This window comes from Lepisosteus platostomus, chromosome 2, assembly GCF_059453375.1.
Source record: "Lepisosteus platostomus isolate fLepPlt1 chromosome 2, fLepPlt1.hap1, whole genome shotgun sequence".
NCBI classification, from domain to species: Eukaryota; Metazoa; Chordata; class Actinopteri; order Semionotiformes; family Lepisosteidae; genus Lepisosteus; species Lepisosteus platostomus.
This window is the reverse complement of record NC_142612.1, coordinates 13,134,694-13,147,596: the sequence shown is the minus strand read 5'-3', so window position 1 is coordinate 13,147,596 and position 12,903 is coordinate 13,134,694. Positions and strand designations below refer to the sequence as shown.

At 41.7% G+C, this 12,903-nt stretch overlaps 1 protein-coding gene across 1 annotated transcript in view; it reads left to right on the top strand.

The window, feature by feature from the left end:
• The window catches only part of tspan7 (tetraspanin 7), a 78,501-nt gene that overhangs the window by 50,588 nt on the left and 15,010 nt on the right, over positions 1-12,903 (top strand). The window lies entirely within an intron of this gene.

The window sequence follows — 12,903 nt, the reverse complement described above, 5'->3', positions numbered from 1 at the left end:
ATCATGGTTCAAGTGTTGTGTGTGACAGATTCCTAATCTGCTATACACAGATTTCCATAACTGAATAGTGAATCACCTGTTGTTCTCTTACGTTGGGAATTTATGCTACCTGAATAGGAACAGTAATAGTTTACATCACGCATTAACAAATGCAGAATGATCTATACATAGCTGCTGTATTCTGTGGAAGGGTGGCACAATTTATCATGCTCTTGTAGCATTACAGTATCACTAATCTAGGTTTCAGATGTCAGCATTATTGTCATATTAACTCTTAAATGAAGTTCAAAATCATCTCTGTAGTCGTGTTCCATTCAGCACACTGTGTAAGAACAGCAGAATGGCTGTTCAGATCAGGTGTGCACCACTTCAGCAGAGCACTCAGAACAAGCCATCTTTTGGTAGTACAGTCCTTCATCTTTGTCTTCATACTAATGTTCAGCTTTCCAGAGGGTATAATTAACAGTGAAGGGAAGCAATGAATAGCATTCAGAGGAGTGCACTTTGCACATCATGCTTTGTGTTGGTTTCACTGTCCTTATTTTCATTGTCAAGCATGACAAAGATGCCCAGGACCCTGACATCTGTCATGCTGCAGCTAGGAGCAAACAGAAAACTGAAGGGGAAGGAAGTGAGACTCCTGTAGCATCTTGCCGTTCCAAATTAAAAACTTAATAACTTGCATGAATCCCAGTTGGTTGAAAAGAACTTATTTCTCCCACTGCACAAATGTGTAAATTGCCTGGCCTGCCGCCGAATGATATTAATGTTTTATTTCCATTGTAATGAGTCACCGAGTTGCTGACTCAAGCTGATGTGTCACAGTGGTGTGAATTGAGCCTGATCCAGAAAAGTAACCTCATACAGGAGAATTATAAAGAGAGGAGGCTTGCAGGCTGTAGTATGAAAGACTTCTTGTTGTTTGTACTTACCACAGATTCCCTTTAAAGGAAATGTCTTTTCTTCTAATTCCCAAGGAAAAGAAGACTGATTGTAGTGTCACAGGCACAGCTTGTAAGATGGAAATGGCAGCTATGTGGAAGTTTACAATATAGAAGCCGATACCCTGGTTTCTTTCAAGGAATGACTTTCTTCCTTGAACTGGATGAAATCCGTGGAGCCATTACCTTATACGAAACATGCTAGAGGAGATGAGTGGCCTCCTATTGTTTGTAACCTTTCTTATGTTCTTAGTTGCTCAGGTGAGAAAGAGGTTTTTGAGATATAATCTGTCACGTTCAGGTACTTGGATAGATACTTTATTACTAGAAATGTTTTAGTTCAGGCTGGAAAAGGGTGTGAACCATTAACAATGTCCTAGTCATTATAGTGTATCATGACACTCAGAATGTATGACAACTCTGCTGGGATTAATATATACCCAGAGAGGGCCCCATCAATATTAAGGCAAAAAAAGAGAATGAATTGAAAATATAAATAAATATAGATCCAATGTCTCCTAGTGCAGAAGAGGATGGCCTTTCAGTCCATGCAAATTGATGCCTTCTATCAATTATAATCAGCTGTACTTCGGTATTATGTAATTTTAGCATAACATTATCACCCACTGTATGTCTGTGTCTCACAAAAAAAAAGTATGTGTCATATCCTACCTTTCAGTTTAGCAGGACAGGCTCTTTTTAATTCTTTGTCCTAGAAGATAAATAAAAAAAGCATCCTATAACTATTGGGACAGATTGATCAGGCTGTACACTTCCAGCTCCCAAACGGCCCTTTGTCTGGGTCTTCAGCTGAAGCAGAAGCAGTATTATTCTTTGAGATGTTGGTTGGGCAGCCCCACTTACAAAGGGGTGGAACGGTGCAAAGCTTTTACTGGAGGAGGTCTGCTCCAGCTTTGCTCCCTTCTTTCATATCTGTGGATGAGCAGCACTAGAATGGCTCACCAGATGACTCAGTTTATAATTCTGAATAGAACAGCAGACAGGCGATAAATATTTCATGCTCTGCCTGTGAATAATGTATAAAAAAATCACCATACAAAAGAGAGCTCCTCTTTTTTGATGCTCTTAAAAACATCAGGGCAGTGTATCCCTTTACCTCTCCAGAAAACAAAGCATCTTCTCCTTTTCAGCCTTCAATTGGTGGTGTATTCAATATGCAGAGTCTCTTCATCTTTTGGGGGTTTTATTGTTCATTTATTTTTCAGATAGGGAGTACACACTCAGCCAATCAGTTGTTGTATCGTTGAATTCAGAGATTTTCAGTTTAATTTACTCCAACTTGCTATTTGTGTATATATACATATAGAAAGAGGTTTTCTCCTGGTAATCAATGTTCCCCTGTCACGAATGTACATGGATCAGGCCCATTAATAGGAATGAGTACAGGTTGTGCATAATGGCCCTTTTTAGTTCCTGGCTTGCTTGTTTTCTAAATATTACTTTAATTTATTCATCTCCTGAGTAGCCAAAGTCCCACATTGGTCTAGTTACAGGTGGTTGATGCCCTCTGATTGATCATCTCCATAGAATACTCTTTAAGAACAGACAGGAACCCTGCATTTCTCTGGCAGGTCGTCCAGATAATTGAGTTAATATCTATGGTGGTTCGGGAATTGTGTTTATTCCCTGGTGATTATGGTTACTTTAAGATCTGCTAATGCATTCCCTATCAGGGTAAAATCGTGCCTGAGTGCCATCATATCGCCTTTGTCTCTTCCTTCCTGGATGCTGTTCAGACAGTAGCAGTCGATGAACATGTCATTTCAGCCAAGACCCTTCTTGCCTGCTCCAGCTGAGTCAAACAACGTGTAACAGCTCCCCAACTACCCTCCTGCCCCGGAGGTCATTGTGGAGCCTGCGCCACATCACGTCAAGCATGTGGTCAGGTCAGACAGTGTCCAGGAGTGACGGAAGAGGACCAGGGACGGTGATAACCCGCAGAGCAGAAAGCTGCAGTTCAAGTCTACGAACATTAATTCATGTCAAAGAGAGCACTTCGACACATGGCAGCGAAAGGAACGAGGAACGAATGAAATGAAATGGCCCTACATTTTCAAAGAGAGAGTTGTTTGGAAAGCTAATATTGCCCCTTCCCACCCCCCCACACCAGTACTGCTGACTTAATTGGATCCACCCCCTTCCTAGGACTTGAAACGGCTAGAGTTTTAAGAACACCCTCACGCCTGTACATTTCTTTTCTGCCATTGCTGCTGCTGTGGAAACAGGGTGAAGGCCAGGGATGATTTATGGCCTGGCGTCTGCTCACTCCTGTTCATGCAACATTCATGCAGCGGACTGGCGGCTGAACGCTGAAGAGTGGGCTGCCGCCTGGGAATGAGTTTTTCCACCACGGGTGCGCGTGGAGGAGTTGTGCTGGGAGAAAGGAGGGAGCGGTGTTTCATGCTAAGAAAATCAGGAGAGGCTCTTTGGCCTGATTATCTTATGGTGTATGGCACGGAGAGCCCCAGTCCAGCAGGTTTTAATGCTAATCATTAGAATTTAACGATGTAGCGACCTCACACAGCTGTGATTCTGACCAATGGAGCAGGTGTTGCGTTAAATTAAGTAATTGGTTTGGACCCAAATTCTGAATACCCCTTAACCCTTAGTGGCCAGAGCACTTTTAATTGAACTAGTTAATTTACCTGTAACTCAAAGGGCTTTCCAAACTTTAGAAAGAAGTGAGCTTTAAGACTTAATGGGTTGGGGGTTTAACATCACTTTATTAACCCTTTACAATTTCTTGCATCAGGAATTTGTCTTTTCGCATACCCCAGCTTGCTCTCCATGAGACACACAGACACACAGATAGGGAGAGAGCCTGTGGTCAGAGTGCAGGGTCTGCCATTGTACAGCGCCCCTGGAGCAGTTGGGGTTAAGGGCCTTGCTCAGGGGCCCAACGGAGGCCCTCATTTATCGGAGAGCTAGACTGCCTGAGTGCAAATGAGGGTTTGCAAGGCTTAGTAATCTGGCAGGGCGATCCATATCATGTTTGTCTCTTTATTGGTCACAACAGGTAGAAGACATGTTTTTTTTAATTCATTCATCTTTGGCAAAGCTAAACCCTTGATGTGTTGTAAGATTTCTGTAGCTCAGTACTGTATCATCAAGGCTGCTTCTTTTTGGAGAACTGCTGTTCCTGACTTCAGTGAGCCACAGGTTTATCTTTAAATAAAAAGAGACAAAATCTCATTTTGAAGTTAAAGGTTTAGAGATGTTTGATATTCAGAAAGCAGGCAGCTCTGTTGAACTGATTCCAGTTTCAGGAACCTACATGACTAACCACTGTGCTTCACCAACATGGTTTCAGAAAATGAACAGATAATTCTACTTCTTCTTCACTGTGGAATAGGGTTGAAAATCTTCAAGGTGTGGAAAACGAAATTGTGCTTTTGTGTTTTCTTCCTTACAGCCTCCAGTTTTCCTCACGCCTTGGTGCTTTGGGATTGGGTCAGTCATGAATACAGACGGTTTTTAATGAACCACATGTTATTTTAGGCCTTGTTACTTGGCTTATTTGTGTAAGCAGTTGTGTAGAAAAGGAAGTTCCTCTACTGCCATCATTGTGCAGAGGATAAGGCATATTGCAGTGCAGAAAAAGTTTCTTTTGATCCCCCTTGTTAGCTGAATGTCTCTTAATTCCCTCACTGTCACTCAACTGATTTCGTATCCATCTTTCTTACTAATTCTTTCAGTCGCTCGCCAAGGACAAAATGATTCGAAGAAAAACAAACTATTAGGGCATTTATCACCATATGACGGTCTTTTAGTTCCAGCTTCACATTCAGTATGACATCTGTGAAAACATAATTTTCAGGTTCTGATTTTTATTCCCTTATGAAGAGAGACCTGCAAGGAATTATCTATCGGTAGCTTGAGCAATAGTGTATAATTCAGGACATCTGCATTATACTGAATAGATTCCTAATGTTTTTTTCACACCAGTTATGCTTTTTGCACCATGGCTGACAAGATAATTTGATGTTCCTGGTGTAAGGCTGAGGCAAGCAATAACCCCGGATACAATAGACAGTTTATATTTTTTAACTGAAGAGCATGTACATTATTTATGGTTCCTACTGTAAGGATGATTGTGTTATCAACAATAATTCTGAGGGTTTTGTGTTGGCAAACACAGAGGCTTGAGAAGGTGGGGAATCCTTACAGTGGCTTTGCAGGAGTGATGGTAAGCAGTTTTATAAGGCTTTGTTATGGCCACAGAAAGCTCCAGCAGTTAAAAGAAAAATGAAAGCCTTACAGTAAAAATGACAGAGAATTGAATTTTGACAATGACTATACAGTGTGAGTTCGAATGACCATTAGTAGTACAGCAGTTGAAGATTACAGTCGTGACTGGAGAATATACAGCAACTTGCAGTGAAATTGCAGAATGATGCGTGCCCGTTTTTTTAAACTTAATATTCTATTCAGAACCTGAATGCAGCGACCGAAGACTTCTAAGGGAAAGACAAGCTACTGAAAGTGTCAGCAAAACCTAAAGAGAAACAATTGAAATATGTGATTGTTCAGACCTCTAACCCTAATATTTATTGGAAGCACCTCGGCAATTACACCTTGTCTTTTCTGGGTCTGTCACTGCCAATTTTACACACCGGCTTGGTGCTGTTTTTGCTTATTGCTACAACTCTCTCAGGTTGGGTTGGGATCTCTTTTAAACCGCAGTTTCTAAGTCTTTCCACAGATTCTCAGGACTGTGACTGGGCCACTCAAGGACATTCGCTTTCTTATTCTTAAGGCACTTCAGTGCAGCATTGGCCTTGTACTTTGAGTCCTGGAGAGAGGTGAATTATGTCTCAATTTTAGGTCATGACTTGCCTCAGCCGCCTCTTCTTCTGAGTCTTGTCTTCTCGTAAGTACCTGCAGATCAGAAGCAGCCCATTGATATAATGCTGCCGCAACCATGCTTGATAGTGTTGACTGGGTGATACGCTGAATAGCAGACCGCGGTTGTCATTTAGTACAGAATTTTTTTTGTTTTGTCCCGTCTGACCACAAAAAACATATACCACATGATTACAGTGTTACTCGGTTGCTCTGTTACACATCCCATGCTAGGTATGAGTTCCATAAGGCCCACTTGGTTCAGTGAGTGGGGATATTGTTGACTTACAAGTTTTCCCTATCTCTTTCACCAAAATCTAATTCTTACAAAGTTGTTGTTGGCTTCACAGAGGCATCCCTAACCCTTACCCGGTGCCGGCCAGAGGAGGATGGGCTCGCCCTTTTAAGCTTTGGTTCCTCTCAAGGTTTTTTCCTACTTTAATCTGAGCGAGTTTTTCCTTGCCACTGTCGCCTGAGGCTTGCTCACTGGGGGTTCAGGCTTGGAAATCTGTAAAGCTGCTTTGTGACCATGTCCATTGTAAAAAGCGCTCTACAAATAAAACTGAATTGAACTGAATTTTCCTCTTTGCCCATCTGCTCAGTTTGATCTAGCCAGTATCAGAGTGCCTTCCTTTTCTTAATGATCAACTTCCCCATGTTCAGAGAGACATTAAGGGTCTTTGAAATGCTTTTATACTCTTCTCCTATTCTGTGCCTTTGGAAAAATACAGGTTTATCTCTGCATTTTTTTTCAGAAAGCTCCTTGGTCCTCATGGATGAATCTTTACCTAGTAATCATTACCTGACTGAGGGACCTTAGACAGGTGTGTTTATTGAGAAATCATGTGATCCATTATTACTGCACACTGATACTGTGTGGCTCCTTAAGCTGATTTTAAACTTAAGTTTGCTACAGCAAAGGGTTTAAATATTTATGCAATCATGACCTTTCCATTTTCCTTTTGTATTAACCATGTTTACTTCTTTTAGTTTTTTGCATTGTGTGGAGTAGGATATATATGTAACACGTTGTTGCTGCAGTGTCATGACTGTCACCCTTAGAGCAACAAAATGTGAAAATAGCTGCGCAAATGTGCAAGAGTCTTTCACAAGGCGCTGTAGTTAAATCTTGCTGAGGGTCACCTTTGCCATGCAACCTGTTTACACAAGTATAGCGCTCCTCTCTCATTATTGCTGTGTATATCTCCGTTAATGGTGGGAAAGCTTGGTTTTGTTAAGAAGTTGACAAATCTATTGCGGAAAAAGATGGTATTATTGACTGTAACAGAAGAAATAATAAAGATTTTATTTTTGTGTCAATTATTTTGACACAACAGCCAGCTGCAATATCACCCTGCAACTCACAACTGGTAACCCACTGACGCTCAGCAGGTGTGAGCCTGGTCAGTACCTGGATGAGAGACCTGGGAAAAACTAATGTTCCTGCTGGAAGAGGTGTTAGTGGAGCCAGCAGGGGGCGCTCACCCTGCAGTCTGTGTGGGTCCTAATGCCTCAGTATAGTGACGGGGACGCTATACTGTAAAAAGGTGCTGTCCTTCGAATGAAACATAAAACCAAGGTCCTTACTCTTTGTGGTCATTAAAAATGAAAAGAGTAGGGGTGTAACCCTGGTGTCCTGGCCAGATTTCCCATTAGCCCTTCACAATTGTGGCCTCCTCATAATCCCATCTGTCACTCTGCTCTCCTGCCCACTCATACCTGGTGTGTGGTGAGCGTTCTGGTGCCCTATGGCTGCCGTTGCATCATCCAGGTGGGACTGCACACTGGTGGTGGAGGGGAGTCCCCATTACCTGTAAAGTACATTGAGTGGAGTGTCCAGAAAAGTGCTATATAAGTGTAAGGAATTATTATTATTATAAATACATGCAATAATTAAATGTCTAAACCTAAAAGTTCTAAAGAAAATCCACTTGCCATGAGAGAAAGGTCTTCACTTCTGTAGAAAATGGAAAGTCCTCACAGCCTGCTCTTATCGAAGTGGCAGCATGTCCATGTCTCAAGCTATGCAGCAGAGGTGAGACATGACTCAAACAATAGTACTGGAGTTTAGAATACAGAAAGCATGTAAGTCACAGTTTCATAGGTCTACCACCAAACCAGTTTTGAATGTAATAGTCAGGAACAGAGCAAACATGCATTCAGATGGTAGCAACAGCACCTGTTCTGCTATGGTTGAAATGTGGTTGAAAGCAGTATTCAGGGAGTGAACTCTGTGACGTTTCTGTGTTGGGATGTTTGCACTCAAAAAATGAATAAGGTGAATAAGCTCTGTCTTGTATAAACTTTATTTTCAGATATTTTATTGCTATGAGTGTTGCAGAGCAAGCTCAATTTTTTTTTATTTATTAAATACAGTGGATAGGCTTGCACTTTTGTGTGGGAAAATGTCCTTCTTGAAGTGAAAGCAACTGCAGATTTGAAACTTGATCTTAGAATACTGTATAGAATAATTAGAATACTTCTTAGAATACTCAGAGTCAGAACAACCGTGTGCTCTCAGTACTGCTGCTCTGTACGGGAATATGTTTACTTTACACTTCATCTCAGCATTATTTCATTTTACCCCTTGGATGATTAGAGCAAATATTTAAGCAGAACATAAACTGTAACAAAGCTAGAGAAAGTTCCTATTTTATATTGAATTTTGTTTCTCCAAGTAAAGGATGTTTTTTTTGTAAGAAGCACAATGACAGATGCTAGATTACATTGCCTGGGAAAAGTCTGACACAAGCAGCATACCTAGAAGCACCTGAATATGCAGACACATTTGGCTGTGGATTATTAATGAATCTGTGGATTGCTGGTTAGTGCATTAGCATTTAATGCCTTGAGGGAACAATTCTGTTGAAAGGCTCTGGACCGTAGTTTGCACTGATGCCTGCAGAGGCTCCAGCTTACGAAGATATTCAAATGATTGCCTCATCTCTCAAAACCATTCTTAAATTATGTCAGCTTTACTTAACCAATCACACTGTGTGGAAAGGGTAAGTGGTACTAAAACGTATAGCTATGAAAACGTCAATAACGGATAACTCATTGCACTCAAGTGTTAACACCCAAGGCGATCACGAAAAGCCCAGGCTCTGGAAAACACTAGTTCTATAATACATTGCTGCCATGCCTTCCCCAGTGCATTAGAGAGCGCATGGACGACAAGATGTACTCTCCTTGAATTTCCGCTGTGTTAATTATGGAACAGATGTGAACTTGTTTTAGGTGGATTGGGTCGTTTTCGTACAGAATCAGAAAATAGCTTTTATCTGCCACGACCCAGGTCCCTCGGGCTGCAGGGTGGCAGTGTGTGGTCGGCACTGTCCTCTTCCGAGGGTTGGATCACTGGCCCAACACCTGCCCGTAGCGCCAGGCATCCAAAGCTGTGGCCACAGCGCCCTCTGCTGGGGGCAGTCTGGATTGCTAGGTAGAATTTTCTATCCGCATAGTTTTGGGTTGCAGATGCTTTTTTTCATGGTTACTCCAGTAACCATAATCATAGGAGTTACATGGCTATGGAAATATTATGAACCCATTCTTTTAACTCTTATAATGTTGATGTAAAGTTGCATTATTTTTTATTAAGCGTATGAATCATAAAAAGGGTGAGACTATGGGAGGTTGAAACCGTGAAAAAAGGACAGTGGCTCATGTCATTAGCTCCCCACCCCAGGCGCAGCTGGATAGTCCTCCCAGCATTCCCTGCAGCTCGGTGTTCAATGATTCACTCCAGGAATGAGGTTAGTTTTTACTTTGCATCCTCTTAGTCGAGGACCCATTTTGAGCCATTTTCGTGCGTGTGGAAGCCATTTGAAATAAACGAAATAGCCGATATAAACCATCCCCTTGAACAAACGTTTGAGGTTGCACTACATAGCACTTCTCACCTCTAGCAAATGAAACTTGGTTTAATTGAATGGGTGTCAATGAACCAGTTTCTCGTGGATCTAAGCTCTTAGCTCTCATCACAGCAGAGAAAACAGCTTAATATTCAGGGGTCACCCGCAGAGCTAATGAGGGCTGCAAGCGGAAACAGTGCTAAACAGACTCACTGAGCTCTCTCATTCACAGCAGGGGGGTTGTTTTCTTAAAGCTTTGCTGATTTAAAAAAACTGAACAATGAGCTGAAATTTATAGAATTTAAAAGAGGCATCAAAAGATTGGTGGGCGATAGAAATTGAAAGAGCTCGTGAAATGTGGTCTGAAACCACTTTAAAAGGTAATATGATTAAATATTTCCCGTCGGTCAGTTAACCATGCCTGAGTTTCAAGCACGGAAGCAGTGACTGTGCTGTACTGGCTGGATGTCGGTGCTTTTGCAGAAAATGTTCCCTGTGGAGAGGATTAATAGCAACAGGGTGTCAAAAAAGGCAGAGCAGAGACAATCCGGTGTCCTTTTAAAGCACCACAGCTTACTGGTTACAACCTCAGCAGTCAACACATTGAACTATACAGGCCTGTTATAAAGTAGGTTTAGTTATCCTAATAACGCCGCGCTGGGGACTGGTGCTCTTTGATTTACAACCGGCTAGGGAAAGGACACTGTGATATTCGGGAAGCAAGTTGTTTACACGCTGAAAATCTCCAGGTGCTGTCTGAAAAGATTCAGAATACCCTTGTACCATTATGTTTGTCTTTTCTGAATTACATCCAGGCTTCGTATAACGCAGTTGATACTCTGCGTTTTCACGATGGCAAGTGGAAATTCTGGTATGTAAACACATTGTCTAGCTGAATAGTGATCGTCTCATTCAGTGCTCATTACCCTGAAAACACTCCTCAAATACAGTTCTGCTAATTGCAATATTGAAGGTCCAGAAATTACCTCTGTTGAGAAAGAAAATAGGAAATTGGGTCCATATAGTTTCCTTGGTGTATTCCTCAATATTTGCCAGTTAGATAATATTAAAAACCTGTAATTAAAATTGCTTGTTATGAGAAGCCAGAGTTGACTGTGACATGATCGACCGACAGTGTTTGCTTTCTTCCATTAGGTGGCGCCAAAGTATTACATTCGGAGCCAAGGAAACTTGTTTACTGCATAGTGAAATTCAACAGAATGTTGACGAACGGCGTGATATAAATAGGTTATTCTTTAGTGTCTACTACACGTAATATTTGAACTCTGTAATTTTTTTTTTCAGGCACCAAGCCACAGAAAAGATTACATTTTGTATCTGGTGTGTTCAGGATGAGTTATATACCACTTTCTAGTAGTGAAATATAAACCAGCTGATAGCGTCACTTTCATATCGGCAGCGAGTGTGTGTGTGTGCGCGCAAAACAGACGTGAAGTAAAAGAGTGGGCTGTTGACTGTTCTGCCTGCTGGCCTGGCCTGTGGTTCGAGAAGCACTGGCAAAGGACTCTTCACGTGTTATTGTTGGCTGCCCTGCTCAAGTGAATAGACAAGGCCGTTGCCTTATATAACAGTCTGAGGAGGCCTGGCAGGGATATGGTTTATGCACTGAAATAGAACTTTCTACGGCTTCAGCCAAGTTAAAGTGAGTCGTTCCCAGCCCAGACGGAGGGGCTGTGCCAGCACTCTCAGGCTGCGTTGAATGGAGGAAGCCCCCTGGCTGATCTGCTGGCACTGAGGATGGAAGTCCCATCATCCAGGAAACCTGCAGTTCAGTCCAATCGTTTTTTTTAAGTGCAGAAACAGACTTTTCTATTTTATACATTCCACCCCCCCCCCTTCACTACACTACTACAATACCGTCTTCCCAGGCCAAGCCCAGCCTTTGACTAACATGGTGAAACTGTATTTATACACTAAACCACCACAGATTAACCCCATGTGAGAATGTGGGTACTAACCCTTCCAAATAATGATTGACCAGTCACCCCCTGGTGAGCCTATAAAGGTGTTTGCTAGATCGTCTTGAATCTTGAACATATGTGACAGGAATGGCTTTGAAATGGTTAGCCTTATTTGCCACACCTGGGGCAATTTGCTGCCATTAATAATTTTAAATCCAAAATTGTTCCACTCTCATCAGGTGTCCCCCAAGACTCTCTCCTAGGACCTATTCTGGTTGTAATATATTTACTCCAGTCTTATTGGCAGAAAGAGTGCCTGCTTTATTTTTTACACTGAAAACATTCGGCCTCCCATCCCTGTCTCATCTGATCCTCCATGTAGTGTCTCAATTCTGTCAAACTATAGGAGCAAAATTCAGGCCAGGTTGAGCTGATCCCAGGTAAAACACCTCTCATTTATTAAATTCCCTTCAACTTTGGAACTGCCTCAAATCCATGCCCTACTATGAAAAATCTGAGCTTCTTGTTTTTGATTCTGAGCTCTTTTTTGATTCGCAAATTATAGCATCAAAATTTAAATCTGTATCAAATCCCTACTTACTTATTAGCAAATACTCAGCATCTCTCATGATTCCCTGTGTACCAAGCAGAGCCTAACACTCTGCTGAGGTAAACCTTTTAGTAGTTCTTATGGGTACAAGAATCAAGGGGTGAGCGCTTTTAGGCACCTTACTTCACACCTCTGGAACTTGCTCCCTGCTGATTGGAGAAATGTCAACTCTTTTACAGTTTTTAAATCTAGTCTAAAGACTAGATCTGTTTACTCAGGCTTTTAATTAGTTTGCCTTTTCTCCTTTTTTCCATTTGTTTTATTTATTTCCTTATTTACGTTCAATAGTTATTTTGATTACTTTTTCTTTCTCCTTTTGTTTTACACATATGGCACAAGAACATAGGTTATATATCATTTATAAGATGTGTTAGGCTCTTAATTATGCGTTGCGTGTTACTTTTTCTTTTTTATATTTTGAGGACGTGTCTAGTGCAGATACTGGAGAAGCACATTATTCCATTGATTTGGTTTGGCCGTCTCAGAAAGGTGTACATCTCATGGAAAAACGAGGTGAAATAGCTGGTCTCTGTTGGCTGGCTTTGCACTGGTTCCCAGGCTCAGCGTATCAGTTCAGTGCCCGTTACTGAGAAGGACCCTTCCTTTCAGTCACAGGGGCATCACATGGGGTGTGAAAGGGTAACAGTGGTATGTGTTGGGGCATCTACTTAGTGTCCATAACCGACACCCAGTTCAGCAACTCAAATCAGAGGTTG